The sequence below is a fragment of the Arachis hypogaea genome, chromosome 4 (assembly GCF_003086295.3).
Source record: "Arachis hypogaea cultivar Tifrunner chromosome 4, arahy.Tifrunner.gnm2.J5K5, whole genome shotgun sequence".
NCBI lineage: Eukaryota > Viridiplantae > Streptophyta > Magnoliopsida > Fabales > Fabaceae > Arachis > Arachis hypogaea.
The window spans coordinates 110,759,161-110,775,637 of NC_092039.1; the positions used below are offsets into that span (position 1 = coordinate 110,759,161).

The following is a 16,477-nucleotide window of genomic DNA, read 5'->3' on the forward strand; positions in this document are numbered from 1 at the left end:
TATGTTGGTGATTTGTTTTCCAGTTGCTTATCTTTCATGTAATGTTATGCGGTCTTATTTAGCAGAACGGTATGTTGATGATTTATCGTGCTGCTTATGGCTGTGGTTGGATGTTAAGCCGGTTCTAACTGAGCGTTTCATTTTGTGAGCAGCCCCAGCGATGCATTAGGAGCATGCGGCGGCAGCAGGGCATGCGACTTGATGACAGATACGTTCCGTACTTGCAGATAGCAGGTCTATACCATCTTGCAAGGCTGAACGACCGATGGTTCCGGCTAGACGAGGCCCTTGTCAGTGCATTCGTAGAGCGATGGCGTCTCGAGACGCACACGTTCCATATGCCGTTCGGAGAGTGCACCATCACACTCCAGGACGTGGCATACCAGCTGGGTTTGCCAGTGGACGGCCGTTACGTGAGCGGGTGCTTGTCCGAGTTCCATATATAAATCGAGGGTGGCCGTCCAGCCTGGGTCTGGTTCCAGGAGTTGCTCGGAGTTATACCTCCTCCCAGCCAGGTTCAGAAGTACGCAGTGAACTGCAGCTGGTTTCAGGAGACCTTCGGGGAGTGCCCTGAGGATGCAGATGATGAGACTGTGCGCCGTTATGCCCCTGCATGTTGCGCCACCAGCACAGCCTGCCCCACCGGATGACGGGGATGACATCGAGGATGAGGAGCCGTTTATCCGCCGAGGTCAGAGGGCACGGGTAGTCCGTCGCTGTGGTACTGGGTCGCATCTGTTTAGATGATTCACGTTTCATGTATTTTTTTCTTTAAAGTTCAATCATGTATGACAGTGGTTTGTACTTTTTTTATTATGTTATAGTCTGTTCACCTATGTTTTTTTTATTATTTGTCTTGTGGGACATTCACTTTGTATGATCAATGAATCTTGAAACAGTTTAGTGTTTATTTTTTTCTTATTAAATTGTGCATCTACGGAAAGTGTTGCATTATTCATAAACAATCAAACCGGTCTGGTTCGAACTATGATTGGTGACATAGGCCGGGTTGGCGACATAGGCCGCACCTCTTTGGCCAATTCGGATCTGCCTCGTCCATAGATACACAGCTCAGTCAGTCTCACACTAATTCAAACCGGTCTGGTTCGAACTATGATTGGTGTAATTCGAACCAGCCCGGTTCGAATTAAACGGAAACCTTCTCTCTCTATAATTCGAACCACCTTGGTTCGAATTACGTTCATTCTTAATTCGAACCAGGCTGGTTCGATTTATTACCAAAAAAAATAACCTAATTCGAACTAACCTGGTTCGATTTACTACCAATTAGAGTTCGAACCAACCTGGTTCGAATTATATAAAAATACGGTCTGGCTTATTGCTGAAACGATTTTTGCTTTGGCGTATTTACGTTATTTTTTGACTCATTTGGCTTAATATGGTTTTTTACCCTATATTTATCATACAAAAATAAAGTGTTGTGCCAATATAATAACATTATAATATTTTAAATCAATTTTTTTTAGAATTTTAGATTAAAAGCAGCACATGAAAAAGCATTATTGGTATTTTAAAGTTAACTTAATTAAAAAAGATAGAACTGTATTTTTTAGGATTTTATGTACATAATTAGGCTAATTTTTTTTAATATTGATCAAAGATGTGTGTTACACTATGTTATTTGGTTTCAGCTAAGTTTTACTCTACTATAATTTTTTTTTTTACTTTTCATAAGACACAAATCTAAAAAATTTTATAAATTAATTTAAAAGAAAATATCATTGACGTTTTATAAATTTTATGTACCATTACCAATCGATTGAAATTGGCAAAACATTCAACTTCATCACCTTCCAATCGATTGGATTACATTACCAATCGATTGAATTTGGCTAAAACTTCAATGTCATCACTTTGCAATCGATTGTATTTGGCAAATCCATGTTGTTTTCGTGAATTCAATCGATTGAGTAACAACAACAATCGATTGTTTTGAGGCATTCATTCGATTGGAAAGTATAAACAATCGATTGGTATAAACTTTTTACCATTCTACCTTACAACTTTCAATCGATTGTTTTGTGATATAGTGTAAACCAATCGATTGAGTTATCATTCAATCGATTGTTTTGAAAAACCAATCGATTGAATTTCAAGGAAACACGATTTGGAAGCCATGGACGAACGTAACGAGATCAAAGTTAATTTTTTAATCAATTGGAATTATTAGGATGAATGGAGGATATAATTGGTTGTTATTTTTGTATTTGATTGTTAATAAATATAATTGATAATTGATAAAATAATAATTTATAAAATAAAAAATTATTTTTATAATTAAATAAAATATATGGGGTTAATTTGTAATTAAAATTAGTTCAAAAACTACGTAGTAATTGATAAAAAAACTCTAAAAACATGTTTTCTACTTGAATCACTAAGTGATCAAAAGGTTTCTGGACCACCGAATCCTGTACCGGAACTGTACATAAAAGTCAAAACTAGTATACTATAAAGTGAAACTAAAAAGATGTATGTGTCGCTGTTCTTGTGCTACTCCGGTACTACCTTAATACGTACTAATAAATTGGGTTGGAAAACTATGAATAATAATGTGATTATGAAGGATGCTGGTAGGTAGCAAATCAAATCCAATTGAGCTTCAATGTCATGAACCTGGGAGTTAGAGTTGTAGACTAAAGTCCTCAACTATTGTTTCTTTTTAAAGAGTCATGTGAGGCAGTCAATTTTTTTTTACTATTTTTTTAATTTATTTTGTTTATTTTACCATAGAAATATTAAATTATATATTTTTAATCTTAAATTTTAAATTATAAACTTAATTCTTAAGTCCTTAAAAAAAATTTATAGTTTAAAAATTAACTAATAGTGATTAAATAAAAATTATATATATATTTGAGAAAATTTCACTCCCCTCCTCTACGAGATGCTAAAATAACACTTTTTTTCCCTCTATTTTATAAATGTATATTCCCCTCCCTTCTAGCCTTTAAAAATCTCTTCTTTAGTCCATTTTAAACCTTTTGTGTTAACTAATGTTAACTTTATCCATTTTTTAAGAAAAAATAAATTATTTTTTTAAAAAATACTCATAAGCAAAAATTTTATTTTTTATCATTAAATTTTGCTTACCAAAATACTTTTAAATAAATTATTCTTTTATTGATTAAATTGTATTTTTAAAAAATTTAATAATTATATTATTTTTTCTAAAATATCCTTCAATAATTTTTTAATTATTAAATTATAATTTTACCAAAATTTTCTTTAACAATTTTTTTATATTTTACTATTAATTTTTTGACATCTATATATATTATTTTAACAATAAATAAAAAATTTTAGTAAGATTATTTTTCAATATCAATATATATTAATTGTTATACATATTAACAGTGATAAAAATTTTTAATTTAATGTTAAAATAATATATATTGATATCGAAAAATTAATAGTAAAATATAAAATAATTGCTAACAAAAATTTTAGTAAAATCACAATTTAATAATTAAAAAATTATTGAAGGGTAGGTATCTTTGGAAAAATAATTTAATTATTAATTTTTTAAAAGTATTTTAGAAAAAATACAATTTAATCAATAAAAAAATAATTTATTAAAGGATATTTTGATAAGCAAAATTCAATAATAAAAAATAAAATTTTTGCTAATGAATATTTTTTCAAAAAATAATTTATTTTTTCTTAAAAAATGGATAAAGTTAATATTAGTTAACACAAAAAATTTAAAATGGATTAAAGATGAGATTTTTTAAAAGTTAGAAGGGAGGAGAATGTACATTTATAAAATATAAGAAAAAAGAATGTCATTTTAGCATCTCGCAGAAAAGAGGAATAAAATTTTCTCAATATATTTTTAAAATTGACTTACATGACTCATATACTAATGTGCCTTACTAAGGGTTAATATTCAAATTCACTTTTGAAAGATATTCCGTTTTTTAAATTGATTTTCGAAAAATTTTGTTACTCATATTACATTAATACTACCAACAAGCTATAATTTAAATAGTATAATTTTTTTATACTCATTTAAAAGTTATAGATTCAAGTCTCACTCTTAACTTTAGAAAAAAATATATTAGATTAATGTTATGTATCATAAAATGATCAATTAACTTGTTTTATAGTTATAATTGGTTGATAAATTATTTTGTGGTATATGATATTAACTTGTCATATGATCATATCACGTAATAATTAATATGGTATATCATTATTTAACTTACAGAATTATTAATTTATCTTATAATTATACTTTTCAAATACTAATATGATTAACAAAATTTTCAAAGATTAATTTAAAAAGTGAATTATCTTTAATTTCAGCCACGAATCTGAGGATTAACTCCACCTAATAATGTAAATAGTTAGTGTTACTTGATATAATATGATTTGACTATTGAATGAAGTGATGATCAGTTAGTCACTGGCATGCATCACGTACTACAATACTATTTACTCACACATTATTATTATTATTATTATTATTATTATTATTATTATTATTATTATTATTATTATTATTGAAAGAGAATTAAATTAATTTCTAAAATAGATTAAGTGACTTATTTTTAGTCTCTAAAATAAAATGTCATAAATTAAATCAATCCATGCACCAATCTCACTTATTTTTGCTTTTAAAAGTTTAAAATTCTCAAAAAATTTAAAAAACAACTAATTTTTTATTTTTACTTATTTTTAAATACAAATATTTTAATATTTTAATTTTGATATAAATTTATTTTATAATAATTTAATATTAATAAATTTTATAATATATACATAACTACGTTATTTTCATAAAAAAAGTTATATAATTGATTAAAAGAACATTCCTTTCGAATTCCAAAAACACATTTAATAGAAACTAAAAATTTGTTTAAATTTATTTTTTAAAAATTAATAAATTAACAAAAGGGTAAAATATCATCGTAATTCTCAATATTTTATTGAAATCAAAATCATTCCTAATGTTACATAAAATTTTTAAAATGGTCTTTTTATTAAAAAAATATTAATTTTTGGACAATACTATCCTATTAAAATATCTTATAGCATAATGATAATGAAAATCATTGTCATAAAATTATTTATTCAAAAAATTTAAACTAATAAATAAATACATATGAATGTTTATATCTAACATGTCATTCAATCAATAGCTTCTCTTATTGAGTTTACATGAATTTTATGTAATCATTTTTTTTTTATATTTGTCTTGAAATGAAATTCTTCCTTGTAAGGAGGGATCTATTTATCCCGAACTTGACATGTGACATAATAACAGACACACCAACTGTAAAAATCTGTTGCTCGGTCAAAAAAAAATTCAAAATTATTAAATAAAATAGCAATTTCAATTTACAAATATTTTTATATGTTACTTTCTTTAAAACATCGTACAAATATTCTAGAACCAGATCATAATTAATGTCGATCTTAATTAAATTGGATTAATTATCAGTTAGATAAAATATTAAATTGGTCTTTTATATTTAAATGTATTGTTATTTTAATTTTTAAAATAAAATTATATTCAAATGTAAGAGACTAATTTAATAGTTTATCCTTATTAATTTTACAAAAAATCGTAAAATTTGTGAGTAGAAAGTTATTATTTTGGTAATTTTTTTCTAAAGACAATTTTCAGCCCCTCGATCTTATTCACTACTTAGTATTTTCATGAATAAATCTTATCTATCCATTATTTTACCATATGATAAAATTACTTTAAGAACAACCTGAACCTAATACACAATTTCTGAACCTCGTAATTTTTTCTCTCTCTCTCTCTTCATTGCTGAACACACTCTCTCTAGCGCTTTCATTAATTAATTTTTACCTTAAAAGTTAACCAAGGTTAATTAGAGATAAGATTATTCACTAAAAAATAATTAGGATAATTAAATTTTAACATATCTCTTTTTCAATTCCAGCAAACTATATGATCTCTTTGTTCACTACTTTCTTAATTTTCATCTCATATCATCTAAATAAAATTAATAAGTGAGAAAAGAAAGAAGATAAAAAGAAAAGAGAGACATAGAGGCTGAAGCCTTAGTGAGGAAAAAGAGAGAGAATTAGCCTTATTTCATACAATTCTACATCACTAATTCAAGGATCATTTCTTCAAAAATCAAGCATTCTATCTCATACCTTCACTCTTTCAAAATTCAGCAAGGTAAGTATAAGAACATCTCTACTTTATCATCTTCTTTTTCGATTTTGAGAAGCTCTCAATATATAAGAGACCATATTGCTCTCTTTTTAATTTAGCTAGCCATCACTAAGAGCTACAAGAAACACGCATAAGAGGTCTCAAAATCAAGCTCAAGAGGATACAAGACATCCCATTTTTTTCCTCTATGTTTCGGCTATAATCACTCTAATTTTATTAATTAGAAAATTGTCCTTGCTTAGGAAATTCTTAGTGATTAACGTGTTCAAAGAGTAAATCAAGAAAAAGATAAGGTTAGAAATAGTTGTTTGATCTCTATGTTGAAAAGTAATGCTCATATTTTCTCTTAGGAAAAGTATAGAGAGCTGTACAATGTGTACAATGGAGGTTTAGGAAGTATTAGAGATATGACAATTAGTGTTACATTGTCCTGTCAGGTTACGCTTTTGGGATGAGTGGGTTCATGACATGGTATTAGAATTTTAAATCCGAAAGATCAAAGATTTTTTGGGATGAGTGATTTTATGACATGAGATGTTTATTCCGGATATTCTGGATAGTGTACCTTTCTCTTAAAAGAGCTATGATGTGTATGTTTGTATGAAATTTTGATTAAATAATGAATTGTCTTTTTATGAATGCAATATATTCTTTAATTTATGTGAAAATTATGCCTAATGTATGAATGATGGCGGAATATGTAATGCACTTGGGGTTAAGGTTTCATTTTATAAAAGACACCAACAAATCATACAAGTCATAAGATAAAGTCTTAAGAAAGATAATTATGAGAAAGAGTAAAATATTTAGAAAAAAAAATGGTCAAAAGAGGTTAAAAACATAAATTATAGCTCTAGAAAAAAAGTTTGATACACTAAAAATAGCACTTAAAAGATTTAGAAAACTAAGAGGGTTAAAAATATAATTCACAAGAATCAGGATAAAAAATTATGAATATAGAAGTCTTAAGGGGTAAATATATAATTATATGAAAAAATTGAATCAAGCCACGACTCACGTAGATAACCAGATTTCTATTTAAGTTTATAACATGACTAAGGTCATTCCACGACTCAAGCCATGCATTCTACATAGAGATTCTTACCCTGAAGTTGTAGTTTTGGCCATAAGATTAGCTGCATTGTTGGTTGTTTTGGAAGTAACATGACATTGACCTTGTAATTCCAATTCAAGTTCTTTTGAATCTTTATCTCCAAATTACGCTCCCAATTAGCATAGCTAAGATTCTTCATATTCTATTAAGAAAGCATAAAAATAATTTGTTTTATCGCTAACTTTTTGAAAAATGCACTCCTAATTAAAAATTAAGCCCTTTCAAATAATATAAAATTCTTCTACATGCAAAACACTAACATCATCAATCTTGCCTGTACAATTTTTCAACCAGCAATCTTTTAGGTTATAAATAATGTATCCAAAAATTAGTAGATTAATTAAGAATATTTTTACGTATTAACATTATAGTTAACTTTATTTTATAAATAATGTTCTCCTCTCCCTCTCCTAGGCTCGCCGCTCTTCTTCTCTCAAACTCAGAGCTCACTTTCGTCACTGGCGTTGTTCACCGTCTCCATCGTCGCGTCATCGTCTCCTCCGTAGGTGGGTTCTTCGCCTCCTCCATTGTTGCGTCGTAGTCTCCTCCGCAGTGGGTTCTTCGTCTCCTCCGTCAGCGCATTCGACCATTCGTTATCTCCTCCATCGGCAAGTTTGTCGTCTCCCCCATTGTCTTCTCATCGCGTTCATCTCCTCATCGCGTATTCGTCATCCTCTCCATCGACTCCGTCAGACCATGTCTACTCCATCAGCTCTATCAGACCACGTCTCCATTATCTACATCACTAATTAGGTATTTAAGTTTAACAATTTGATATCAATGAGTTATTTTTACTTTAATCCTTCATTAGGTAATATTTTGAGATCAATGATGCAGAATGATGAACCGAGTTGTAGAAGAGCAGAGGGTGATATATTAAGAATGAAAAATATTATTAGTGCGTAAACTGATATGGTTTATTTAATTATAGGATTATTTGGAAATTGACAAAGAGATATGTCAAATTAGAGCTTGCTATTTTAGTTTATTCATTTAGTATGTGGTTTTAGTGTGCTATTTTATAAATTTTAGTGGAATGTTAAAAATTATTTTTGGCTGTTTTTAAAATTCAACTTATAGTTATACTCAGATCTTGTGTTATTATTTTTCTTTTGTTATTCAAGAGAACTTTGATTGACAATATTTTAGGAGTAAATAGGTTTAAAAAGGGGAAAATAGATTTTATTGACAATTTTTTATAGAAAAAAGGCTTTGATATATTCGATATCCGGTCTGCATAAGTGTGGATTGGATCCTACGCTAAAAATTGCGGATATCGTATCAGATCTAATGGGAAGAATGCGGATCGGATCGAATTTTTTGCCGTATCCAATCTGATCAGATTTGTGTGCAGCCCTACCTCCTAAATTCCCAACTCTTTACCATCACCATCATCCAAATCTATCATCATCAAAATCTCATCCCTAACTACCACTACTGGTATCGTCCCACCACCATCACCACTATAGTTGCTACCACTACACCTCCGCCACCACCAATAACTCAGACTTAGACAGTGTTGAGTTTAAAGATCTAAAGTATTGTTAAGATAATGAATAAAAATTATTGGATTATTAACCAATTGTTTGTGTGATTTGTCTTGTTTAGTGTGTAGAAAACAAATAGAATTGAAACAGGCTCAAGAAGCAATGACACAAATAGAATCTGACCTACACTCACACACAATCATGGTCCATGACTTAATTGCTACTTCACAAGTATTCACCATCTAAAACAAAAATTAGCCTCTAGCATATAAAAGAAAGAAAGCTATTGGCCCGAGATCATCACAAGCCCAAATGGTCGTCACACCCAAATCCATTCACTCAACTTGGTGATAACTGAAATTGAATGTCATTCCATTTGAATCAATTCACATCACACCACCGAAACCAAATATCTTTCTTTTCTCTCTTCTCTTTTCTTTCACATCACATCACGTGAACTCTTTGAAACAAGAAGAAAGAAAAAAATTTTTAGCTAGAGCAAAATCGAATATCAAAAACAAAGTTTTCAATTTCAATCAAGAAGAGAAGGTCAAAGAGACTATAGCAAAAAGGCAAAATCAAATCAGAAGGACAAATCACAAAAAATATTTTCACAATTGTGCTTTAGTGAAGCTCGATGAAGAAATCTCCTCTTTACAAACACAGAAGTGGAAAACTAAAGAAATAAAAAATGGTGAAGCTCTGTTGTGAATCAACGCTCAAGAATCTGACTTGGAGGCAAAGCAAGAATACACCGTTCAGATTCAAGAGGCAAGATGAAAAAGATTGAAAGAAAAGATTGAAGGTATGATTGCATGTTTAATTCAATCACTGCGTCTACCATCTCTCGCCACTGTCACACTGCTGCTATGTTTGATTTTTGGGAGAAGAAGACCAACAAGTGCTGAAGCAAGGTTTCAAACCCTGGAAGCATCATTCCTCTATTACAGGGATGAACGGCCAAAGATTGGAGTAAGGAGTGAGAGCACAACCGTTTGGGTTTCCATAGCTCACTGAGTTGTTTATTCTTCTCCTTCATGGTTTTCATTGAGTACTTTTTTTCTCAATTTAGTCTTTCTGTGTTTCAATGGTAAAAAGAAAAACGATGAGATTTGTAAGTAAAAGTCATTGAGTGAAAAAAGGCAGAGAGTTAGACTTGGAGAAAAAGCCATATTTATTCTAGAAATTCTTTGTAAGTTTTTCTGTTTTGTTGTCATGATCCTGAGGGGATTCCCTTACAAGTTAGGTTAGCACTTTGTAGTTGAAAAGTTAGGGTGAGTTTTTAGTCAAGTCTAGTTTAGGTTAGAAACTGGATTTGTCACAGATAGGATTGGTTAGAATCCTAGGAAGAATTGGTGAATGTAATTCTGTTGAAAGATAGTGAATAGCTGAACCAGGATACATTTGTCTGTCATTATCCTTTCTCTTCTCTGTTTCTGGTTCTGTATTATAGGAGACAAAACTGAAGTATCTCCTGATTTAACTATTCAGCAACACTTCTTCATAACACAGCTTGCACGTAACTCTGTTCTGTCTCCTACCGCGTTAAAAGACAAAACCATAGTCTCTCCAATTTTCTACTCAAAGTATCTTAACTGAACTCAAGGTTGAAACCAAAATCAAAAGGAAGCCAATAATCAACCTCCTTCTCTTAGCCATTGATAACTATCAATTGGTACCAGAGCTTGGTCTCAAAAAGATAAAGCTTTGCAGCTTGGAGGAATGATCTTGGTGGCGAACAACGCTGGTTCCAACACGGTGGCTTACACACTGACAGAAAGACAATTCAACAATAGATCTCCATTCTTCAATGGAAAAAACTACAACTACTAGAAAGAATGAATGAAGATCTTTGTTCAATTGGTGGATTACAACGTCTGGAAGATAATCATGAATGGTTCTCAAATCCCTACTAAAACTGCTGCTAATAGTGTTGTTACTCCTTAAACCAAAGCAGAGTAGAATGAAGATGACAAGAAAAAGGTTGAAATCAATGCTAAGGCAGTCAACATGCACTACAAGGGAGGCGCAAAATACTAGCGCTTTTTTTTAATGATTAGCGGCAAAAATCAAAGGCTGGGGGCTCTCCGGACCGCCACAGTTATGGGTGCGGGGATTAGATTTGGCGGCGGTTTTCAATAACCACTGGTATAACCGCCGCTAAATCAATATTTTGCGGCAATCATTCAGAAAACCGCCGCCAAACGCTAGTGACACAATTTACAGCATGTTCACCGGCGGTTCTAAAACCGCCGCTATTCACCTTGATGTTTTCATGCTGCCGCGTGCTTTGCTGTTGTTTTAATACTGCCACAAAACGGAATTAAGCTTTTGGAAACAGTTACCGGCGGTTGCAAACCACCGCAATCTCAAACAAATTTTCAGTAGCTTTGAGAGACTTTTCGGCGGTTTTAAACCACCACTAAATTAAGAAGAATTAAAAATAAGGAAATTTGGGTTTTTATAAAAAATATCATATAATTTTTTTAAATATTATAGAACTATTTTTTGCTTTTTAGAATTTTTTTAATATCTTAAGAGTTCATATTTTCAACCTTAGAATGTAAACTTGTAGCAAAAACAAATAAATTATCTACAAAACAAAATAATATATTCATATAAATGAAGAAAACAAATCTCGCAGAAATAGTTGCATAGTCTAATTCAAAAAAAGTGTTTGCTTCAATTCAAAATATCTCCACCCTGAATACACCATTATTTTTCACTCTATCAGTCCACGGAACTCGTCTCTACAACGATGTCTCATGGCAGCTCCTCACTCTGCCTTTGAAATAGATAAATCAGATCTCTCTCCATCGCTTGCATTTTTTTCTTCTCTGCTGCTGCCTCATCCTCCATCTTCTTTCTCTTCAACTTCTCACCTTCCAGCTCTGCCTGCAGTGCAAGTAGCTTCCTCTGGGTCTCTTCTACTTCGACTCCGTTGCCTGGCACATGTGAATTTGAACCGAAGAGTTGAGTAGGAGTCGGACCGAAACCCGCACCACGTACTCTACCCGGTTTCTCTTTTCTGAAAACATGAGTAATGGAATTATTTTGAGACAACACTCTAGAAGACTCATCCTGTTGCTTAATCTCCTAAATTCTTTTCCACAGACACAAATTAGCAAATACAATAATTTTGTTGATAGATCTATCTTGATAAAAAATCAGTCAAATATGAGAAAAAAAATTATATTCAAAAATTATTTACGTAAAACAACCAAAATAACAATTGTTACATAGGATTCCAAACACTATAAAAAGAAATAAGGGATAAGTGAAATTGAATTATTTTAATTTTAATCCAACTGTCTCTAAATTACATTGAAGTTTAAACTATTTAGAAACATTTAAGGTAAATTAGCAAAATAATTAAAAGTATGCAGAATTGGAAATTGAAAAAAAATTCTTTTGGTCCATTTTGAATTAGGATTAATAGAAACTCATCTTTGAATATTTTATTGCTGTTTCCAATCCATGTCCAAACCATTCAGGAAAGAAATAAAGAACAAATAAAATAGAGAAGTAAACTATTAACGTATTGGAGATCATAATTTTATCAATAAATTCTAACAAGTAGTACTTACACCAATTGCTCTTGCTTAATCATTGATATAGGAGCCATCATTTTTTTATGTACTGTGATCCATAACTCTCCTCTACCGACTCTCATTCCTTATTGTTCAGACTGTAACAATAAAGTTTATGTCATTACCATATTCCACACAATCAAGAAAACTTAATTCATAGAGATAGTCCAAACAGTGAATAAAAAAGTGGAGTACCTCTTCTTCCATCTGCCATGCGAAGCTTTTCGAACCGCCAGTGTGGGTATATAGTTGTTTTGATCGATTAATCGCGTTTTTCTGCACTTCTTCTATTGGTCCATCAGAGACAAAGGGCGATTAGATACTGATTTAAAAAGACCCAATGCAACATAAATTGTTGTGTTGTCTACCAATGATATACTAGATTACCTTCGTCTCAGCTTTGACGCGATATTCCAGGAACTTTCTCCAATGCTCTCGATCAATTCCCGGCAGACGGTGCTTAATATTTTGTTCAAATGTGAATGTTGGCTCGTAAAAGGTATCATACAACCTTAGCCTTGTTTCCTTTCAAGACCTTCTCATACTTTTCAAAATATATTTCTTGATAGTTCCTTCATTATTTTCATTAAAGCGAAAAATTTGCTACACATATAATACAATTTGTCAATAATTGTAAAAATAAGCAGATTTAATTCAAAGGGGATATAAACATTTACCTTGACACATTCCTTATAAACCTTGTATTTAGTGGTAATCTTATGCCAACTTTCTTTACTGATAGAAAATTTTTCATAGTCAGATCTCAGCAGACCAAGCATCCCACTCAACAGTCCAGCTTTGTCTCCAATTGGCTGCTTTTCGTTGTTGAACCTGAGCATGATCCTTCTACTGTTAGGCCGTTCAATAGCCTCCCTCACACTTAATCTTATGTGTGCATCCGTTGTTGACATTATGCACGAAAAACAATATATAACATAGAGTCGGGCTCAAATTGAATACAAAAAAATTATTAAATACGTTACCAATGATCTTAATCATTCAAAACTCTATAGTCTTATGTCTTTTTCAACTCTGAGCTCCAGCAACAAAGTGGTCGTCAACTTCATGATCAAGAGAATCTACCTCATTTGCATTCCCATCCAAAAAGTTTTTGTGGCCTAGCTCCGAGTTATAAATGCTATTTGTGCTCATCTGTGGAGCAGGCCTTGGTTCACTGCGCGGTGGACAAAATGGGAGGGGGAGTTACAGGGACACCATTACCACCGAACGGAAGGATTTGAGAGTCATCATAGTGGGAACCCAAAGCTGGAGGCAGAGCCATTTGAGGTTACTGACATCCTGGTCCTAATTTTAATTTTTTCATATACCGACCTTTCCTAGCCATCTTAATGTCCTAACACCAGGATACAGAAAAAAAATTAAGTCACATTAAAATCTAATTAAGATGATTTGTTAGTAACCATGAGCAAGTTTGAATTGCAGTCATCAACAATGATAAGAGAAAAAATCTACCAAGCATAAGGTAAATACAGGTTTCAGAATCTAGGTCTTTAGTAGTCAATAGTAATAATGATTTGGTACTAATTTAAAAGATGCATTTGAATAGTGCCCGATACTTCAAAAGAATCAGCGATGTCCAAAACTAAATGATTGATGCATCTATGAGTGTATCTGCACAGTAAATACATATAGCATAAAAGGACTAATTTCAAAAAACTAATTAGATTTAGAAGAAAATATACAAATAAAAATATGAGATCTTCAAAAATCATACCTCTAGTACTGCCCAAAAAAAAATTCTAGAGTCATGTTTCAAACTAGAATCCAAATCATGGTAATAGATTGTAAAATGATTAAATAAGATCAACAGAAATTCATTCATAAAAAAAAGGGCATGGACAATAGACAGTCAAAGATTCAAATACAAGTTTATTATGATCACACAAACATCAAAACATATTAAAATTTAAAGCTTCTTGACAACAGATCTGCAAAGTAATAACAGTAGTAGTAATGAACCTATATTCTACCTATTATCCTAAATTGTGAAAGTAAAAATCCAATTTCAAATAAGTTCCATACAAATTTAACAAGGGAGAGAAAAAAATTGTACAGTGATACAACTAAGGCTGGATATACATTGCAGCACTAATCAAAACTCAAACAAACAGATGTAGAATATCTTCTCAAATTGAATGATATTAGTGAGTCTTCCCATGCTCATTCATCATGCTACAACAAGCCCAAAAAAGGAACATCTAGCAAGAAGATAATAGCTTCCTACACAATTTACATCCACCCTCAGAATTTGAAAGAAAAGAAAAATCAAGACAATCCAATGTCTGAAAACACATTTATCACACCACCTGTTTTTCAACATTGTTTGAGAGATAGCAAGCTATCTTGAATATCCAATTCATCTTATAAGTCCCATCATGAATACAATAATCATAATATATTTGCCTAACAAAATTACCTAACAACCCATGAACAATTTTTTATAGAATTCATCAACAATTAATAATTAAAAATCACACTAATCTACCCAATTAAATGCAGGTTCTAAATAAAAGCAGGACAAGTATTCACAAATTGATCAAATACACAAATCAATTTAATAGATAGACGAAGTGCGCTTGATAACAAATGAGATGATTAATTGGAGTAGGATTTCAATAAAAAATGAGACATGATTAATTGGAAGGTTCAGAGCATTGGTTATTATGATAGGACTTTGATCAAATTTTGCATCACTTTAAATAAATCCTAATTTGATAAGAAGACAGAGAAGCAATGTCCAATTAACGACACACACATAGCCAGGTGACAGTAAGAACACCTACCGTAATCATATTAGAACATCACACATTTTATTGGAAGAAAGAGGCCAGGGGTGGTTACCGGAATAGAGAGGACGTTCCTAGCAGCAGTCCCAAACCGATGACGATCACGCGGGTAGAGATAGCGACGTGACCGGCAACTTTTAGAACTTGAAAATGTGATGCGAGATGAGCAGTTCTCGTCGGCGACAGTAAAAAAATTCCAGAGCGCGAGAGATGAGAGCTTCTCCTGGGGGGTTGGTTCAATGTAGTCAGAGTTGTGAACTAGGGCTGGATCCAATATACAGTGTATAAGGATTGAGGAGAAGAGGTAGGGCGCGAAAGTTGGGATATTTCATAAAAGAAATACTTTTAAGGCGGGTGTTTGAAATTGTGAAAAACCAAATTCTATATTTGTCTTTTATTCTGAATTAACAATATTAATTTTGATAATAAAATTGTGAACATTAAATAATAGTAAGTATAATACTATTTATTATAATGAGTAAATATTGTCCAAAGAAAAATATTAGAGATGCGGAAATGATTATATAACAGGAGAAAACTGAAACATAAAAATATTAAAGAATCTAAATTTATTATTAATTTTTTTAATTTTAAAATAGTAATAATAATAAATGATAATAATAGTTATCATAATAATAAGGTATAGGAGTAGATAATAATAATAATAATAATAATAATAATAATAATAATAATAATAATAATAATAATAATAATAATATTATTATTATTATTATTATTATAAGCTTAATAATATGTTCGAAATAGTTAGTAAAAATTGAACAAGGAACTGATATCTATGGACATTATAAATATCTTTCTGTAGTCTGACACTATCAGCCTCTGCAAATAAAGTATAAGGTATCAGAACTAGGCACGCGCAATTCATAGTGGGTGGCTAACCAATTAAATATAAAGTCATGCCAATTTATACCCGATTTTAGACTATGATAATTGCTACTAATACATCTATGAAAATCCTGGTCATTCTCTTTTTTTCTTCTTTTTTTCCTTTGTTTTTTTTTTTTTTTGTGAAACACATTAAAATGAAAAATAAAAAATATAAACAGTAAATTTTTAGGTCTATACGACAATGCCACACATGCACGTAACAAATCAACAATGCCCATGGTATATGCAGAATCACTACTACGAGGATCAAATTTTTTCACAGCCAATAAAAGAATTTCTATCTGCTTGGAGAAAAAATAAATGACAAGATATTACTATCAATAATAAAGTAATCATAATAATTTGTAATATAGTGAGTTTATGTTGCCATAATAATAGTACAGTAACAG

At 31.0% G+C, this 16,477-nt stretch overlaps 1 long non-coding RNA gene across 1 annotated transcript; it reads right to left on the minus strand.

Moving 5' to 3' along the window:
- Window positions 1–11,371: 11,371 nt before the first annotated feature.
- LOC112797262 (uncharacterized) lies at window positions 11,372–15,435 on the minus strand. Its single transcript, XR_011881376.1, has 7 exons — window positions 15,235–15,435; window positions 13,356–13,717; window positions 13,050–13,203; window positions 12,760–12,975; window positions 12,568–12,659; window positions 12,370–12,470; window positions 11,372–11,810 (listed from the first exon to the last, which is right to left on the minus strand). It is a non-coding gene; the product is annotated as an uncharacterized lncRNA (long non-coding RNA).
- Window positions 15,436–16,477: the final 1,042 nt, after the last annotated feature.